The sequence below is a fragment of the Balaenoptera borealis genome, assembly GCF_965194805.1.
Source record: "Balaenoptera borealis genome assembly, chromosome: 2".
NCBI lineage: Eukaryota > Metazoa > Chordata > Mammalia > Artiodactyla > Balaenopteridae > Balaenoptera > Balaenoptera borealis.
Genome location: NC_138867.1, coordinates 105004362 through 105025166, shown reverse-complemented (window position 1 = coordinate 105025166; position 20805 = coordinate 105004362). Strand labels below are relative to the sequence as shown.

Sequence of the window (20805 nt, the reverse complement as noted above, 5' to 3'; positions counted from 1 at the left end):
GAATCAAAATGAGATCCTACTGGATTAAGGTAGGCCCTCAATCCAATGAAAGAGTCCTTATAGGGACAGAAGAGGATACACAGAGACACAGGGAAGAAGGCCATATGAAGACAGAGGCAGAGATTGGAGGTATGCTACCACAAGCCAAGAAACACCAGGAGCCACCAGGAGCTAGAAGAGGCAAGGAAGGCTTCTCCCCTAGAGCATTTGAAGGGAGCATGACCCAGCTGACACCTTGGTTTTGAACTGCTGGCCTCCAGAACTCTGAGAGAATAGTACGTACCTCATACAAATGTTCTGTAGATTAAATGAGATGATGCATGTGAAGAACCTGGTATTGATACAAGAGCAAGTTCTAGTGTCTATTTAGTCACTCACTAGTGATGGTAGGGAACATTACTCAAATTCTCTAAGCTTCAGTTATCTTCACTGTAAAAAACGGAGCTTATAATTTCCACCTACCTTCACTGAAGAGGATTTGTGATGAACAAATGAAGTATAAATATGAAAATTCCTGTCATACAAGAAACGATCATGAAATGTGGGAATCTGTGTTCTTCCTTCCCCCTTTCCCCTCGAATTACAGGACGTGGTGGATTGGGGGAAGAGACCAAATCATCAGGATTCTCTTCAGTTACTTGCTTCAGTAAGAAGAATGACCACCGGCACACTGCAACACCAAAAGGAACTCTGGCAGTATCTCTGGGTTGATTTCTGGATCTTCTTAAGCTATTCTCCTCTAAATATAGTTTTCAGAAGTGTTGATATTGACATCACTAAGCCACAACAATCTCTATGTGGGTAGAATTGGTACAGATCTTATCAGCGGTACCATCAGTTTAACCAGTCCAGATCTTCCTCCTTCCCTCCCTCTCGTTTTTCTTCCCTTCTTGCAACATTTCTTCCCCTCCACTCTCTCTCCATATTATCACGCTTCTCTGACATCATGACTGGGGACAACGCTGAAAAGGGGGCAGTCCCACTCTGCTCACGGTGATTCCTCACACTCTAAGCTTGACTTGTAGGCGAGTACATAGATGTGTGTACCTGGGAGCTGTGGCAGTCTTCGCTAAGAACTGGGACAGATTGCCTGAGAGAAAATATGCAGCATAGAAACCGTGTAGTAGGTATTTGTGAACGATTCAGTACATCGCAGTGATCCACAAGACCAGGTTGGCAGCTATAGCCAGGGCTATAATTTCACATATGATGACCACAAGACCACCAAAGCATCCTAGAGGAATCAAGCCAGGGAACCGTGTGACAGGAGCACAGCCTCGTTATCCGCCATTTATTCAGTGACCTTGAGTTTACCGCAGTCACCTGTGAGAGGGGCAACCAGGCACAGGGCTGGCTTCTGAGGGCCCTAAGAGAAGCATGGGAAATACCCAGGGAAGGAAGCCCAACAGCCAGATGCCAGAAGGCTGCCCAGGTGATGCCTACCACCTACTCAGCAAAGAGATGGTCTGAGGGGATTGCAAAAGTCCAAAACCCTTTCCGAGGGGATAGATAAAGGGCTAAAAATGTTTAAGGTGTAGAAGATATATGGCTTTGGGGTTGCACGGTCCTTGGTGTGAATCTGGCTCTGACGTGCACTTGAGTGGCCTTGAGAAAAATCACTGCTTTAAGCTTCAGTTGCCCTAAATGTAAAGTGAAGATAAACCTACCTTGCAGGCTTGTTGTAAGATTTAACTGCAATTATATATGAAAGCATCCTGGGACGTAAGATTAGAAAAAAATTGATTCTTTCTTCCCTCCCTCCCTTCCTTCCTTCCTTCCTCCCTCTTCTCCCTCTTCTCCCCTGAGTTCCTATAAAATCGCCTTCCCAAGATAAAGACAAAAAAACTTTACATTCCACATGAAGAGAATAATCTATTTCTTGTTCATTTAGCGTTAAGATTCAAAAGGTCCTTTTCTTAGTGAAAGCTAGAATGGGACGTTGGTAATATCTCCTACAGACACCCCTAGATTTCCAAAGCTGGTGACGGTCTGAACGTAAGCTCCCTCTCCACTTGTCACTGGGTAAAGTATCCCCATACTGTGAACAAGAACTGGGCTACATATATTATATATACACTTCGGTGCTCCTAAATGCTAATTTGTGATGGGCCAAGAGTGGACAGAGAAGAAATGGTAAAAATGGCGATTTAATAGTCACTAAGTTATCTAAGCGTCATAAAGCTGAAAAAGATATAAAGACAAGGTAAATGGCCGAGAAGTTAATAATAGTTACCTGAGAGCAGGGAATGAATTAAGGCCTTGAGTGAGAGATTTAGACTTAAAGAAGATGGATTATTTAGGAAGATTTCAGCTTCAGGGAACAGAAAACTCAGCTCAAAATTGCTTAAACAATAGATTTATTGGCTCGTATATCAGGAAGTCTGGATAGAGTGAGGGCTTCAGCATTGCTGGATTCTGTGGTTCAATATATCGACCTGGGTCTATGTTCTCTAGTCTTTACTCTGCAGACTGCGTGTCAGATCATCACCAGAGTTCAGCCCACAGGATGGCCCCAGTAGCCATCAGAGCTGTGTTCACTGTTAGTAGGAGAGAGGAACAGGCTGTTACCAAACACAAATTCCCGTGCCCAATGCACAGCGAAGCCAAACAAACCAGAATGTGCAGCAGAGAAAGGTTTATTGCAGGGCCATGCAAGGAGATGGTGGCTCGGTGGCTCGTGCCCAAAAAACCTCGAACTCCCCAGAGGGTTTGAGCAAAGGACTTTTAAAGGCAAGGTGAGGGAGGGGCATGGTTAGTTGTTGCAAACTTGGTGTCGGAATCATTTGTTCTTACAGCTGTTCACGTAGGTCAGGTCACGATGTTCCTGTAAGCCTCCAAAAGACAAATGTTATTCTCTGTTCTGCAACTTTTTGCCTCTATATGAATGGACTCTTAAAGGTGGGAGCCTTGAGAATAGGCTATCCTGTATATTTCAGGGCATAGACAACATTCTTTTACAAAAGGTGCAGAGCCAGCATGAGTAAGCACAGACAATAGAGCACAAAGATTAAAGTAAAAGGAACAGATCTAATATGGAGTCAGATTTATTCTTCCCTATTACAAGGTTTCTCACAATTCAGAAACCTCCCACCAATCTGTCTTCACTTTAGATTAACTGGACATGGGTCACATACCCATTCCTGAAGAGGGAAGGACTTATCCCTCCACCGGTCAGGCTCTCCCCTGGCCTGTGTGCGGGTCAGCTTCCCTTGAGGAATTTGAGCTGTGTCGGGGTGGGGGGGGGGGGCCGGGCTGCTTAGATACTCGAACAAAACTGGAATTGATCAGGAAGAAGAAAGTATGACTAGGTCCAGGGTAGGCCACCAAACTATAGAAGATTAGAGAGGTGAAATTTACAAATTTCTGAGAGCCAGGTTTTCATACCCAGGGGCAATGTTGCACAGGGAATTGCTGGCAAAGTCAGATCTGGACTTTTTTCTTAAGTCCCAGGCAGGACACTTGCTTTATTGTTGTGTTGTTTTGTTTGAACTCTACTACTCTGCCTCTTAAACAAGTGGTGCAAAACCTCCTCTGCCTAACAAGTACACACAAGAAGCGATTTCCAATTCTGAAGTCCTCTGCACTCAGTCGGTTCCCAAGCCCATGCATCATATCGTGTACCCACTATAGTGGGAGGTCCTGAGAGTGTTGTCACCCTGTCAAGGTCAGTGGTTCTTAACCTGACAGAGCAATAGGATCATCTGGGCAGCTTATTAAACATACACCTGCCAGAGATACTGATTCAGTAGGTATGAGGACTGGACATCTCTAATTTTTTTTAATCCTGGATGAGAGGGAATTGGAGACTGGAAAACTGAAGGCTGGGTGGGGAGAGAACATTATTTCACTGTGCACTTTTTTGCAAGGTTTGCCTTTTTTTCATCATATTATACTATTCTCTTCCTTTCCCTTCCTTTCTCTTTTCTTTTTTAAGGCCCCTGATGTTTCTGAAGTGCAGCCTGGGGCTGAGAACTTTTCATCAATATGGTCCAATATCAAGCTTTGGATTGGCTACTCTGGAGGCCAAAAGTGTTTTGAGCCCTTTTTTCAGAGTCATAGTGGAGCATTGCCTTTTAAGGAAAACGCTGAGGTCAGTGCTGATGCCTGACTCACGTTCTGAGGCTCATTTCTTTTCTGGTTTCTGCAAAGACCTCAGAGTCTCAAATATGCCCCATTTCTTGAAATGAAGAACTGTAGATGACCAGAGAGTTTTGTTGACACAGAAAAGGAGAATTCAACAGAAAGTTGTTCAGTTCCCTCTTGAAATAGTAAGCAGACAGATCGCTCATAAGTAGAGTCAGCTCCATGCTGTTCCCATCAGTAAGTCCACTGACACGTATGTCTCAATGGCAGACAGAGACCACAGTAAAAAGATGCTGTTTATTTTTAAGTCTCATTATAGGTGTTCCTTCCAAAATCTCTTCTAAGTGATCAGAGGCACTGCTCATCTTCGAATTACAATCCAAGAACTAAGAATCACTAACTGGATGTGTTAAAGCCCTTCTCACTAGCAATTTAAAGAGATTAGAAGGTTGATGGAGAGAGAGAGAGACGTGTTTAGAAATCATTGAAATGGTAGACATTGTTTTCGGAAAGGGACATCCTTTGTTCACTCTTTTGTAGCTAGTTATGGTCTGATGGAAACCAACCACAAAGGCAATACAGTGTAGCCTAATGGTCATTTTCACAAGAATAGACAAGACTACTTGTGGACACAGTAATTACTATCTCTTTCACCTTTGCTTCATACCGGATATTTTTTAACCAGCATATAGATTGTCTGGCAAATCTCAAGGTTTACCATATACGGGAAATCGTTCTTCCTAGAAGGCCAAAGTCATAGCTTGTCCTTAACAACTGACTAAAAACCTTTTAGTTGCACAGTGCCTCCCTCCCCACCCGCTGCCATTTATCTATACTGTACTTTCTTTCACAAAGCCTTCCTCTCCTTATAACACCTGTAGAGCTATTCCTCAGCAGCCAACTTTAGAGCAAAGAGCTTGTCTGTCTGCAAGATGCAAATGCCAGGTAATTCTGGGGTAGGAGAGTCCAGAAGACATCTCAGCCATGAAATTTGTGCAGAGCAATGAGTGACTCAGTCTGAGGAAATATTGATCTGAGCTGTTGGCACCAAATTTCCTACCGCTCCCTTCAAGTGGCCAAGCCTTAGTCTGGTCTTGGGGCCTGGGGGTTCATCCAAGATGGAAAAAAGATCCAGGTTAGTTCCAGGAACTGATAAGAGATTGTAGGAGAAGGGAGACCAACATTTCCCTATGGCCATTTTCCACATGAAGCATTGTGAGGAAAGAAGCCAAATTTTGTTTCCCAATGTTTTTCTGTTCCCATCCATCTGCCTGGGCCTTAAATTTCTAAATATGTTTATTTTCATGAGCTAACTAAGTTCTACAGAGTACATATTTCTTATCAAGTGAAATTTGGTATTTAGTATTCTACACTGCTTTAAAAATTAAAGAATATTTTTCCTTTAGTTCAAAGAAGGAGGTAGAGAACTAACTGTTGAGTTCCTACTGTGATTCAGACACGTGTTGGATTTTTATGTTATCTCATTTAATTCTTGTAACTATCCTACAAATTAGTTACATTGTATTATTTAATATTAATCCCCAGATAGTATCTACTGCATGTCTTCTCTGTTCTAGGTACCCTTGTAGGTGCTGGAGACATTGCGATCCCGCCAGGAATTCAGTCTGGTGGGCAAGACAACATATGAGTGAATCATTACAAAGAAAAATGCTATAACAGATATATATATATTTTTAATAAATTTATTTATTTTATTTATTTACTTTTGGCTGTGTTGGGTCTTCGTTGCTGTGCACGGGCTTTCTCTAGTGGCAGTGAATGGGGCTACTCTTTGCTGCGGTGCGCGGGCTTCTCACTGCAGTGGCTTCTCTTGCTGTGGAGCACGGGCTCTAGGCACGCAGGCTCAGTAGTTGTGGCACGCGGGCTCAGTCGTTGTGGCTCGCAGGCTCTAGAGCTCAGGCTCAGTAGTTGTGGGGCACAGGCTTAGTTGCTCCGCGGCATGTGGGATCTTCCTGGACCAGGGCTTGAACCTGTGTGGCCTGCATTGGCAGGAGGATTCTTAACCACTGCACCACCAAGGAAGTCCCGCCATAACAGATGTATAACAGAAGGCTGCAGGAGCGTGCATTTAAAAAATGTAAATCTCTTTAATGTATGGACCAATCAAAATGGTAGACTTACCCCCCCCCAAAGAAATTCCAAGGTAGTTGCAGAGGACTCCAATATTTTAATACAATCAACTTACTTTTGTAAAAACAGATAATTAAGTAGGAATATAAGCTGCCCTTTTTTTCCTTTAGGGAACATTGGGAAGGTTTCTGAATCTTTTTTTTTCCTAATCAACTAACTTAAAATGTTCTAAAGAGACTTCATTTGTTCAATCATACTCCCACATTATTTTTAAAATAATTTAACATGGCTTACAAAGATGGCATACAACAGCACAGGGTAAATAAAAATACTCAGTACGAAAATGACTCTATGTCGATTTCCTCTTACTATCTATTTCCTGTTCCCCACAAACAACTGTTTCCTTTTTTCTGGTTTCAATTCTGTTTCAAGTCTCTGTGGCTGTCCCACCTCTGGAACTAATTCTGTGCCTTGCACATGCCCCAGACTGCCTGGCTTGTCTCCACGTGGGATCTGTGTCGCCTTTCCACGAGCACAATTAAGTCTCCAAACTACTTAGGCAGGAACTTCTCTCCCAAACAAATCTGTTTATCAGAGAGCAGTTGGATTGCATGCACAGAAGCCTCAACAAACAGGATGTTCCATCTCAAATTTATGGCCTCTCGGCATACACAAGAACGCCTCCCAAGGACGCAAGTGACTCTCAAGGCGCTATAGTGCGTCATCAACAACAGTCACTGAAGGGAACAGGCTGGGCATCCACTTATTGGCACTTCCTGGTTGAAGTACGACAATCAGTGCCTTTTTTGAATTTGTGCAGCTTTTGGCTTATTAATTTCAGGATGGGAAATCATTAGTGTTCTTAATTTAAAGAGGAAACCATTGGACAAGAGTCTGCAGCTATAAATCAATACTAAAGATTTTCTCTGAAATATGATGTTTCTACCTGACTCTGAGATTGGATTTTTTTTTTTTTTCCCTTTCGTTTTTGAGCTTTTGAATTTCACTTAACATACTGACTCTGTCAGATTCCTGTGGTGAATTGATAATGAAATTAGGGGAGACAGGGTCCATTGACTTAGAAGATCTGTGCCATTAGTTAAGTCTTCTCTCTGTTTCTGCAACTGGCTTGACACCAGCTTAGTCACCTTGGTTTTGGCACTTGCCTCTGACACAGACACTTAAGAGACCATAGCTCAGAATGGAGATGAGGAGGTAGCATGGTAAATAGATGTTATAAAAAAGAGGGGAAAATCAATATTTCCATTAACATCTAGGAGAGACTTTCCAAAGAACATTTATATGTGTAGCCGACAGTTATGTGCCAAGAAGACTAGTTCCTTTAAGGATCACAAATTATGTGACTATCACTGTGGTGTTATTTCATTTTTATTTTCACAAGAAATTTCACCAATAGCTTTTAAAACTAAAACAAACAAACAAAAATCAAGGAAACAAAAAAACTCTGCCTAGGAAAAATATTGAAATAAAGGTTATATTTTTCAAGAAAATGGATATGATAAAAATTCTACTTATATACATCAAAATTATTAGTAATGTGCAACAAAATATTATAGATATTTTCTTGAGGTTTATCATAACAGGCATTGATTTGTACATATATCTTCTTTATAAGGTCATGACTTTTGTAATATATGTATTAGCAATGCATTGTTAATTTTCTGGTTTTGTTTTGTTGTATTACCCTCTCATCCTCAGATCTAGGTTTAATTCCTGGCTTCTGCATCCCCTGTCCTGTGACTTAGAGAAGACAGTCAATTTTTTTAATGTGTTTCAATTTCCGCATATTTAAAAATGGTATTTAATGTGTTTCAATTTCCACATATTTAAAAATGGTATTGGGAGGAATAAATGATGGGTGTATGTAAGTACCTAGCACAGTGCCTGGCACACAAGAGTTTCAATAGCTGTTACTTCTCCACCTCCACACTCTGTACTACGTTTTGCATTTCCCCCATGTTAGTTCCCTTACCGCCTCTGCATTACCATCTCCACTCTGTATCTTCAGAGGAACACCTCTGCGCAAAGGAAGATGGCATTCAATAACTTTAGATAAGGGATTGACCTGGTGGCCTCCCCTCCTGCGAATGAGGCTGGGTACCTCTCCTGAGGCTGCCACCACTCCTATTCCTCTGTCATTCTTTCCTAGAGCCTGTGCACAGGAGCCAAATCTTGGTAGGATTACCCATCATCATTAGGCAGTGTGGAGTTTGGGTGTTTCTCTGCCTCTGGGGACAGAGGTCTTCAACTCAGCAGATCAAGAGATGTAGATTGTCAGCTTGGATCTGAAGGACACAGTTCCTCTAAACTTGATTCTGATCTTCAAGATAGGGCAGGTTTAGAACAAAGTGCTGAGAACCTTGGGAGAAAATGAGAGCTTCTCAGAATTCAAATGAGCAAAAGCCAGGAATGTTCATCAGTATCTGACATGCATTCAAGACTATGGAAAAGCAAATTTCAAAAAGTTCAAAGAAAATATATGTTTAGTCTCTTGACCAGAGGGTTTTCTAAAAGGGTGTAGATAGGTCCATCAGTAGTAGAAAATGAAATTCTAACTATGTAATAAAAATAAGCCGAGTATGGAAGAAAAACTACAGAAATCGATATGGTTGCTCAGAGAACTCTCCTTTGAGCTCAGATTTTTAAAAGCACGTTTGAAACATTAAAGAACTTGTAGCCAAGAACCAAAGCAACACAATAGCACAAACCTAGAAGAGTAGTGTCATAAAGAATAAGGTAAAAAATAAGCTCAATTTTGCTAGGGGAAAAAAGGGATAACAAAGAATGACTTTTACCAATGTGTAGGGAGCAAAAAAGGACAAGGAAGTGTTAGTCATATTTCTAAGAGATTATGATGTAATGGTAACAAGACAAAGAGAAAATAGAATTACTCAGCTCCTGTTTTGCTCTGTCTTCTCTACCAGAAGAACAACCTTCAGATTCAAAATGTAAAGATGCCTGGCAGATGTGCCTGAGGACTGAAAACAAAATGTGTTAAATGCCAGGCAGGGAGCTCCTGAATGATTGTCCACAGGGGACGCAGCTGTGTAAAGGACAGAGATGGGATCAGCCAGAAGCTGGGCCACTGCTGCAATGGTCCCTACAAGAGATGATGAAGGGTTGAAGGGAGGCCGAGCAGAGGGTCAGAGAAAGGAGGTAAAGGCTAAGGAGATAGAACTGATGGAATAACCCATTGCAGATGCTCTAGAAAAGATATGGATACGCTGTATGAGGATTTCACAGATCTTCTGTGAAAACAAAAAGCAGATGGGATGGGGGAGCGGAGAATGTGGGCGGGGAACAATCATGTGAACCTAGTCATGGACACAGAAAGTTGGGGTATGTTTAATACAGGGAGAATCCAGGTTTGCCAGAATCATGGGTTATAATAGCTGGATATAAAGGGGACATGGAGGAAGGGATAAAGTCCAAAGGTTTATTACTCATCAGAAAATCCAGAATGAGGGCTCCACACCTGCTGAGGAGCTGGGGAGGAATTGAAAAAAAAAAAAAAATGATAGAAGCCATTCATGTATCTCATCCTGTGGACACCAGGTAATGGGAATATACATCTCAAACCTAATGGAATCAGGAGTTTTGTGGATTTTTTTTGTGCTTTTTTGTGGGATTGAATAGTTAATAGTAAAACTATTGGAAATGGACAGTACCACTCCTCCTTGCCCTATTAAAGGCAGGGTATCTGGGTTATTAATTTTTTTTTTTAATTATTTGCTCTACTTATTTATTTAAATTTTATTTATTTATTTATTTATTTATTTATTTATGGCTGTGTTGGGTCTTCGTTTCTGTGCGAGGGCTTTCTCTAGTTGTGGCAAGCGGGGGCCACTCACTATCGCGGCCTCTCTTGTTGCGGAGCACAGGCTCCAGACGCGCAGGCTCAGCAATTGTGGCTCACAGGCCTAGTTGCTCCGCGGCATGTGGGATCTTCCCAGACCAGGGCTCGAACCCGTGTCCCCTGCATTGGCAGGCAGATCTCAACCACTGCGCCACCAGGGAAGCCCAATTATTTTTTTTAATTTTTTTATTTTTAATGAAGTTTGGTTGATTTACAATGTTGTGTTAATTGGGGGTTATTAAATATTGAATTGAAGGGTGTCAGTGCTAAGAAAGAAACGTTCATCGTCCCACCAGAGCTCATAATAAGATGAGGGGTCAAGGAAAGCATCCCCAAGGACATGATATAGGGGCTGAAAGCTTGGAGATGAGTAGAACTTAGCCTGAAGAAGTACTGCACACATTGAGAGTGTTAAGACTTTAATCAGATCTGGCCGCCTCACTTCCAAGAGGAATTTTGCCAAACTGAAGCTCTGTCGTATAAATATGAGGAACCAGAGACAGCGAGCCAGGACTTAGGAGGAAAGCTGTTTTATCAATTTTGTGTAGCAGAATTGTAGGAAGAATTTGATCTAATTCTGAAGTGATCTAGCTTCAAGGTCAAGCTCAGAGGCTCCAGAGCCAAATATCTAGATTTGAATCCTGGCTCTGCCATGAATTACATTACTTCCTATGTATAACAACAACAACAATAATAATACATATTTTATAGGATTTTTGAGAGGATTAAATGAATAAATACATGTCAAGTGTCTAAAACAGTGCCTGGAATAATAGCAGGCACTGGCTATTGTTGGCTATTATTATTACAAAGCAGATAGATATGTATCATTATATTTATAATAGAATATTTTAGCAATCCAAGTTGTTGAGCAAAGTAATCTCAGTTATCTGAAAAAATAACCTGAAATGTTTTCATTCCAAAGTGTGAAATGAGGGACTTTTAACTTACTGTCAACCTGCCACACCATCTTTTAAATGCTTCTTGGTAGTTAGTAAAATGATTGTATTTTAATCGAGTCAGCAATGAGCAATAAAGTTCAGTTAAGAAACACAGATATTTTTTTTTTCCCTTTCATGGGCTTTCCTCAAAATTCTTGATCTCAGTGAGAGCACTGATCATCTCTGATTTATCTGGCGTCTCAAAAGTCAGAAAAGAATCAAAAAAGATTTAGAAGAAAACATTGGCCCATTTTCCTGAGAATTCAGCCTGGTTGATTTGCTCAGTGGTTAAAGAGAAACAGCAACTACACTAAACACCAGAATGGTCAGTGCAATTAATGCAATTAAAGTAATTAGTCCTGGCAGCTGTAAGGTCAAATAGAGGTAGCTTTGTAACAACAATCTGCCACTGCAAAATTACTGACGTTTCCAACTAAATTATATTCTCTAAATTGTTGCCTTAATGCTAAATAAATAAAGTTATGCTAATGTAGGGACTGATTACAGATTGAAATTAGCACAATTGCTTGTTATACAGTCTGCTAGGGTTAACATTTTTTAAAAACATAATTAATGGCCTTTGCTTACTGTCTCTGGTTATAGATCCTGCAGCTCATTTGCATTCTTTTGCAATATGCTGACAGTGGTAAATGTCTAAGAAGAAAGATCTCATCTGGAGGCGGAAAATGCGCTTTGCACGTCATCAAGCTAAAACTTGTTATGGTTTCAGGCTAGTGTTAATAACAAAGATGACCAGAAAGAGAATGGAACAGAATGAAGCGAGAATCCGTTTTGCTTTTTAGTCTTGTGATCCAAGCCTTTTCTGGAGTCAATGTGAAATGTAATTGCTCTTTTGACCTCTATCTTCTCTCTCCCCAGGTCTGAGGAAGAGCTACACTGGTTGATTATTGCGGGAATGAAAGGCACTCTGACCTTGTCGACCGAACGCCTTGCGGCTTTCAATGTTGCCCATTATACCGAAGGCAGGCAACTCCTGGAGAGAGGCGGAATCGACAGGAGAGCTGCTCCCTGGGCAACCTGCCAGAAAAGGCTTCAGCAGCAGCAGTTCAGACAGGGCCAAACAGCTCAGGCAGCGAAGGAAACAGCTTGGGGGGGCGGGGGCCGGGAAGGTGAGGGAAAGACAGAGTATATAAAAATATTGTTAGCACACAGTTTAAAGAGCTCTCAGGCATCCATGCTATAGGGCGCCTTTGTTAATACCGCCCTGCGTCATCCGCCCGAACTGAAAACCGACCTGGGAAGGAAGCGCAACCAATGTAAGTGCAGCTACTGATTTCCTAAAGTAGGCTATCATTCACTCCAAAGCGTTTCTGACAGTACTCCTATGTCGATCGGAATGTACCATGAGTTTCCAGCAAAAAGTGGGTCAGGGTATTTAGTTATAATAATTGTTCTAGATTATAAATTATTCACTACAAACCTGGTTGGGTTATTTTTAGAGTGTATGGTTCACAGAAGGATTAGGGTGCAACTTGGGATGAAAAGAACAGGCTGGGTCCTTCGCGCTCTCTAGTTAAAGCTGCCTTGTTTGAAATCAGCTGTGGGTCCTTTGCGTCTCTGCTAGTTCTACTCCAATCAGGTCTATTCAACAACATTTTATCGAGCATTTATTACGTGCTTCAGCACCGTGGGAGGATAAATGACATGTGAAGTGTGCCTACGAATTAAGGAGACTGGTTGACCAGTCAGACGCAGGAGTGGTGCCATTTGCTTTGTCATTTCATTTCAGGCATTGAGAGAGAGCACAGAGGGCCTGCTGTGGCATTGATGTTAGGCTTTTCTATTTAGATGCTGGCTTTAAGTCTTACAGTCAGCTTCAGGTTCATATTGTCAGGCCCACTTTAGGAAGAAAAGATTGACTGTAGTAATAAAGGCTTTGGAGTCTGGAATTAGCCAGATTTGGGTTCAAATTCAATTTTGTTGCTACTCAAAATCTGTGCAATCTTGAAAAAAATCTCCATATTCTGGGCTTTGGTTGGCCTAGTTCCTATAGTGAAGGAGACTAGATGGAACTAAGACCCTTTCCAGGTATATTGTTCTATGAGAAAGATTGTTCAGCAACCGCACATCCCAGATTTTCTGGGACACCCCACCTCCAAAGTATTATGGCCTGTTGTGCCTATAAAATTATTTATACCCATCAAATGCTGAATCACCATCACCTGATTTATACATTGAACGAACCATCAGAGGTGGGAAAAGAATGATGAGAAAAGGCTGGGGAGAGTGGTGTTAAAAGATAATTTTCATAGAAAGGTAAAATCGTGACCCTCATACAGATATAAAAATGTGTACATGTTAAAGATTTGATTCTACTCATTAATCAAAGACGGAACCGACAGATGTTATAACCGGTTCAAGAGAATCTGAAGAGAGACATTTAAAGATCGGGAATATTGAAATGAGAATGCAAATAGAACAAAACTGGGTTTTTTTCCAGGGGGAGTGGAGAGAAATCAATTGAACCTCTACCAGACAGGGAAGCATTTGCATGTCTGTCAGTTACCTATAACATACAAGTTGTAGAATAGCTCAAGGACAGTGAAGGCTAGAATCTGGTAACGGGAAGGGTGTGCTGTATGCAGACAATGCAGTTTCCCATGAAGCACAGTTTTTCTCTACAGTGGAAATAGCTTCGTACGGACTATGGCATTTCATTGTGATTTCTGGTTCTTCAGTGGCTGTCTGGGGAAGGATCTCAGTGGGGACTTGGGTGTGGACAAGAATCACCTGGGAAACTTCCAAATCAGAATCACACCTCCAGGCCAAACTGCATCCAGGGTTCTAACAAATGTTGTAAACAATTAGAGGGCCTTTTCAACTGCTTTTTGAGGCTGAAGTTATGATTGAAGGAGACCTAGAAAGTCAGCTGTGTGTATTTATAGGTGCAGTATTTCTTCCTGATCCTTTGAGGAGCCTTTTGTGACTTTCTTGATGTGGTTTAAGGGTCATGAAACTGTTAAGTGTTAGTTCACCGAGGGCTAAGGACCAATGTGCACACTGAAGGCAAGGCAAAGTCAAAAGGAGAAAAATGGGAATTAAAGAAATAAAAAGAGGGAAGAAGCATTGGATTTGCTGCCAGAACACAGATGTCACGAAAACCACTGCTAAATCTAAGCCAAGATGGGAAAGGAATAGACTCCTATCAACATGGTCATCACCGGACACATAGATTCGGGCAAGTCTACCACTGCTGGCCATCTGACCTAGAAATATGGTGGGATTGACAAAAGAACCATCAAAAAATTTGAGGAGTCTGCTGAGATGAGAAAGGGCTCCTTCAAGACGGTCTGGGTCTTGGATAAACTGTAAGCTGAAGGTGAGCTTTGTGTCATCACTGATGCCCCAAGACACAGAGACTTTATCAAAAACATGATTCCAGGCACATCTCCTGCTGACTGGGCTGTCCTGATTGTTGTTCCTGGTGTTGGTGAATTTGAAGCAGGGATCTTCAAGAACGGGCAGACCGTCAGCATGCCCTTCTGGCTTCCACACTGGGTGTGAAACAACGAATTGTTGGTGTTAACAAAATGGATCCCACTGAGCTACTCTGTGGCCAGAAGTGATACAAGGAAATCATAAAGGAAGTCAGCACCTACATTAAGAAAATTGACTCAACCTCGACACAGTAGCATTTGTACCAATTTCTGGCTGGAATGGTGACGACACGCTGGAGCCAAGTGCTAACATGCCTTGGTTCCAGGGATGGAAAGTCACCTGTGAACATGGCAATGCCAGTGGAACCATGCTGCTTGAGGCTTGGGATCGCATCCTGCCACCAACTCGTCCAACTGACAAGCTCTTGCCACTGCCCCTCCAGGACATCCACAAAATTGGTAGTATTGGCACTGTCCCTGGCGGCCGAGCGGAGACTGGTGTTCTCACCCCTAGCATGGTGGTCATCTTTGCTCCAGGCAACTGAAGTAAAAACTCTGTTGAAACGCACCGTGAAGCTTTGAGTGAAGCTCTTCCTGGGGACGGTGTGAGCTTCAGTGTCAAGAACGTGTCTGTCAAAGATGTTCATCCTGGGCAGTGTGGCTGGTGGGACAGCAAAAATGACCCACCAGTGGAAGCAGCTGGCTTCATGGCTCGGGTGATGATCCTGAACCATCCAGGCCAAATCAGGGCTGGCTACACACCTGCGCTGAATTGTCACACAGCTCACATTGCTTGCAAGTTTGCTGAGCTGAGGGAGAAGATTGCTTGTTGTTCTGGGCGCAAATTCTTGCCATCTGGTGATGCAGCTGAGTTGATGTGGTTCCTGACAAGCCCACCTGTGTTGATAGCTTCTCTGCCCATCCGCCTCTGGGCCCTTTTGCTGTCTGTGAGATAAGAGACAATCGGTTGCCACAGGTGTCATCAGAGCAGTGGACGAGAAGGTGGCTGGAGCTGGTACAGTCACCAAGTCTGCCGGGAAGACTCTGAAGACTAAATGAATATTATCCCTAGTACCTGCCAGCCTGCTCTTAATATTGGTAGAAGAACGGTCTCAGAATGGGTGGTCTCAATTGGCCATTTAAGTTTAATAGTAAAAGACTAGTTAGTGATAATAATGCATCGTAAAAGCTTCAGGAGGAAAGGAGAATGTTTTGTGAACTATTTGTTTTTGTGTGTGTGTGAGGTATTCCTTTTAAAAAATCAGTACTTTTTCATGGAAACAGCTTGACCAAAAATCTGTCATAGAATTTTGAAAACCATTAAAAGAAAGTTTAGTGAGAAACAAGAAGGAGTGAAGACTAAGATGAAGAGAATGGAAACAGGGAAGAGAGGAATGAGCTGGTGCAGAGGCGGCAGGGATGCCTCCTGACAGATCTACGTCGTTAATAAAAACACCATTTCAAAGTCACGCGCACGTGGAGTACAAGTAAAAAGAAGTTTGATTTACAAAGCTCCGCCGCTTTATAGATTTCCCACCTCCACTGGAAATCTAACATGGTCACAATTTTGAGGAATTTATCAGGGAGTATGCTAATTCTATTATAATACATGAAATATACACTGTTCCTGCAATGTTACACTTTGGGGTTTTTTTCCCCTCTCTTCCGTGCTCCCCACCCTACACAAAAATTGAAAATAAAGAAAATCACTGATTGAATGCCTAAATTGAAGTTTTTTCTGTTTTAATTTATTTTTAAAAACCCAATACTGTTCTGTAATATACTGGACTAAAGGAGATATAGTTATTTCTAGTTGTGAAAGGAGAATTTGTGAAAATGCCATTTCAGGACTTTAGCTCAGCAACTAAAATGAAATGTGAAAGAGAAAGAAGACATGAAATGTGGACAACTTCATGGTGGTTCTAGGAAGACTAAGAATCACTAGAGATTGAGAGTTTAGATGGAGGAAAGATGGCTTAGGGTCAGGGCACACTAGACTTTCTATTTAGTAAAGCTCCCAAGATATTATCCTGGAGTCACTCTTAAAATGCGATGAAACTAGGTAACTCTCACACAGAGGTCAGCTCAAAATGGGAGGCAGTATTATCTTGACTAAATCCTTTGGGAACTGTGGATACCAGGTAGGAAGGAAGGCCCGTGGGTTTTTGACATGACATAGTGCAGCTGGGCCAACAGACTCCCAGCTGGCAGGGACATCAGTGTGTTTGGACGAGGCAAAAAAGCTTAAACCAACCAGCACCATTAAACAAATGAAAGAATGCTACTTGAGCCTCCCTGAAGTCAAAGTTTCATATAAAGTGTTTGGTCCTACAGACTAGTTTCTTTCTTTTCATTGTTTTAACCTAAGGGATGAAGAAAAATAAATCAATGTCAGATTAAAAAAAAAAAAAAAAAACTGCTGGTAGCTCCATACAATATATTAAAAATGAAAATACTCGTTTGCTTGTGGGGAGAAGAGAAAGCCAATAAAATTTAGAGAAGCTTCCTTCTAATAATACACATTGTTTAAAAGGAACTTTAGAGCTATTATTCCTCTTGTGATCTTCCCCCAAAGCTACAGAGGTGAGCAAAGTCAACCCATTTTGCACTGCTTTCTAGCTGTCATGTTTTAAATAGCATCATACACACACCTTCCAAGTTCTGAAAAGCCCATTCAGTGTTTTATATAAAAGCAAGTTACCAGAAATGGGCAGAGAGCACACTCCTAAATATAGCAACATAATTACTGTCATGTAAATTGTCTCCTCTCTGTAGCGTCAGAACAATGAGATAAAAGGTTTATCTTGACAAAGTTTGAATAAGTAGATGTGGAATTGATACAGAATCTCCATAACTGCTCCATCCACAGGCAGTGGGAGGGGGAAAAGAGAGCTCCTTTAACTTCACTATCAGCACTCCTTCCTGTTCATTTGCATTTGGGGAGTTTTTCCACAGTGCATTCATTTGCTAGTGAGATAATGTGTCCCTGCATGATCAGATAAGAGAGGGATAGAATTACTCATGATGAAAAGAGGCAGCACAAGGGCAAGAAAGCAAAGTAGCCCTTCCTTTTCTTGCCTAATCTGGATGGATGTGAATTTCAACCATCTCTTTTTTTTTTTTTTTTTTTTTTTTCCTAGTGGTGATGGTGGGGCTGTTTTCCAAAGCTGGGTTAAGACATTGCAAATTGAGTTCTACACATTCTTTTTTTTTTTTTTTAAGTGCCATTCAAAGAAGGCATGTGATGTCATTGTGTTGACTGGCTCTTCTATTCTGGCTGTTTGTATGTACTTGTCAGTTAATAAATTGAGGGCAATTTAAATCAACTGTCACTCAGTAAGCATCAGCTGTTTTCCAGGTACTATGGAAATAATCAACAACACAAAGGTCTTGTCCTTTAAAAAAGAATTCTAAACAGAAAGAAAACTTTGATTCACAGAAATGTTTAAAATGATTAGAGTAATGCGGTGTTACTAGTAGCAGAGCCATCGGAAGATCAAAGATAGAAATATAGGTTAAATGGAAGGAGTGGAGGTGATGTCTTATCCTGTGCTGTCTTTAGGTAAGTGTAGGGTTTACCCAGAGGGCTCAGTGGACAACAGTTCAATACTCCCTAGGACAAGTCAAAGTTAGGAAGCCAGCAGTGGGCGTTGGAGCTGGGAAGCAGAACAGCGAGTTTGGAGTTCAGGAGTCTCTGGCCTGCAAACTAGACAATTACCCCGGCCCTTGATTTTCTTTATTGCAAGCTTCCAAATGCCTCCAGAATAGGAAAACTGTGTCCTTTTAGGAAAAATGTGAGAAAGCAACAGCATGATGATCAGCATTTCAGTGATATAGATAATGTAGAGACCAAGTTCAAACACCCTTACATAATGAAAAGGGTGTAGTAATACACAATGAGAAAAGATGATTTTGCTTTAACATACCTAGGAAGCTTTTTAAAGGTAGCTTGGAAGCATGAAGCACTCAGTTGGCTGACCTGACTGGGTGAGGCTTAACTTCCTTTCATCTATTGCCTGCTGCCCTTTGGGTTGAGTACTTACTTCCCTGGGATAAAGGAAGGCTCCTGAGTGAGTAAAAACGTGCCAAATTTGAAGTTACACTGCTGTAGGTCACCCAGAAACACCACAACTGTGAGTTGGCTACTAATCCACTCTTGTTTCGCTATGCCAGCCCATGGTGGTTAAGCTTGTTTGGTATTGAAATCCGCCAGACTGAAGAATGACATCCTGGGCCTTGTCACCCACAGAAAGCAAAAGGAGCTATGAAATAATCAGTATCATAAAGAAAATAGTGTTTCTTTAGTGGAACATTGCTGTCTGCTAAACAGTTGTTACAAAGGAAATGTAGCTCCTATAATGGGGGACTTTTTTCCAAGGCTATTTGACCAAAGGTGAGAGTGTCATAGCAATAATCCTAAAAATGAGAGTGGAATTATGAAGGAATCCTTTGCAACTCTGCACCCCCATATTCTAAATGTATTCATTTCCCAAAACTATCAGAACATATCCTAAATTAAGACTAACGCACAAACCAAAGCAGCATTGTACCACCATTTTTCAACCACAAACCCCCATCCCACTGATGGGCTGAACTAGGACAATGACAGAGGAGATAGAGAAGGGAATGGAGGAAAACTGGCAAAGATGGATTGAACATGGGCAGGAGGGGCAGTGATGGAAAATTATGTATCAGAGCTAATCCCTAAATTTCTGGATGGAATGATGGTGTTTTTATTGAAATAGAAACTCTGCAGGAAGATGAGGATTGGAGGAGAAAGACCATCATGGGGACGAATTAGAAAAGAGAATCTCCTGAAAACAGAGAAATAGGGACAACAGGACAACAGGACTCGGAGGAGATAGTTAGGAACCAACTCAGTGTATAGGTTGAAGGATTAACTTTAGAAAGAGCAAAGAGGGACACTCTTCCTCTAAACAAGGAAACATCTTGCTCTAAGCTAGGAAACTCCTTCCTTTAAACTAGGGAACTAACATTTATTGATGGCTTTGCATGTACCTAGCATGAGACTTCGGCACTTCTCATATGTTAGGATGCTGTTAAAAGACAGCAGGCTATTGTATGACAACCTTTATTCTCCCTGTGTCTACAGGACAAGGACACTGGCTATGATTTACAAAGACAGAGGTCAGATTAAAAAGGTGGATACATTTGAGGGTATGCATTAGGGAAGGCGAAAGGAAAATGACTAGGGATAAAAAAGGAATGCCAAGTAGTATTGAGATCTGGATATGCATAGGTCAAGGTGTTAACTTTTTTTAGACAAACTAAGTGCCATGTGGATATAATCCAGGGTCACAAATGGCTTTCTTCATTCTTAAAATGGTTATATTCTTTAAAAGCTAGGCTGAAAAGAACAGAGGAAATCAAAGTCCCTAGCATGTTTCTGAGCCGGTGCTTGCAAGTGTGGAGGGTTCTTAAATCCATGCCCTTCCCAGGTCAATAGGTTAAACACAAGCCTATGTTACATGGGTTCAGATTCCCTGCAGTGTTCCCAAGGGTTTAATCCTACAGATTAGCAACACTGGGAGACAGGATTCTTGCCTAACTCTGCGAGCTCTCTTCACGGGTGTTTTGTGAATCTCTGAGAGGTGTGGTGCAAATGAATAAAAGGAATCTAGTCAAATTTCCTGGAAATGTTCCATATTCTAGCAAAAATAGTTACAGTAAATTCTCTTCTAACACCCAGTTGAGGGGACTTCCCTGGTGGTCCAGTGGTTAAGACTGCACGCTTCCACTGCAGGGGACACGGGTTTGATCCCTGGTTGGGAAACTAAGATCCCTCATGCCGCTCAGCGTGGCCAAAAACAAACCAAACAAAACAACAACAACAACAACAGAAAAAGAAACACCCAGTTGAACAAGTAGGCTCATTCAATTTAACAAGCATCTGCTAGGCACCCCTAGGTGTGAAGCACAGTGCTAGGCCCTGGGAGGGGGGCAGATACAATGATGATGATGATGATGATGATGATGATGATGTTGATGGTGATGGTTACTTTATGGGGGAGGGGCTTACTATGCACCAAATACTGTTCTAAGCTTCCTGTGTGCATCCATCTGAGTAAATGCTTATAACAGTCTTAGGAGGGTGGGTCTAATCCCCACAATACAGAATTGGAAACTAAGGCATGTTGGTCACTCTCTGCCTCCCTGAGGCTCAAGGTAGTTAAAGTCAAGCCTTGAGGAAAGACCACCTGTCTTTCTCTTGCTTCTTCCACTCTCACTTTAAAATTATTAGCGGGGAAGTTGAACTCAGAAGTTACCAGGGAAATAAAGTGGACTTTTACATCAAGGCTAGATGTTGAGGAAATCAACCAATTCTTTATTGTCGTATCATATTAAATCATATCATATCAGATGTTCTTGATTGTCATAAAGATATATTTAGAAG

The 20805-nt window shown here is 41.6% G+C and overlaps 1 pseudogene across 1 annotated transcript; it reads left to right on the top strand.

Annotated features, from left to right (window-relative positions):
* Positions 1-7418: 7418 nt before the first annotated feature.
* LOC309623649 (elongation factor 1-alpha 1 pseudogene) lies at positions 7419-20238 on the top strand (annotated as a pseudogene). The gene has a single exon. The product of its transcript is annotated as an elongation factor 1-alpha 1 pseudogene (transcript).
* Positions 20239-20805: the final 567 nt, after the last annotated feature.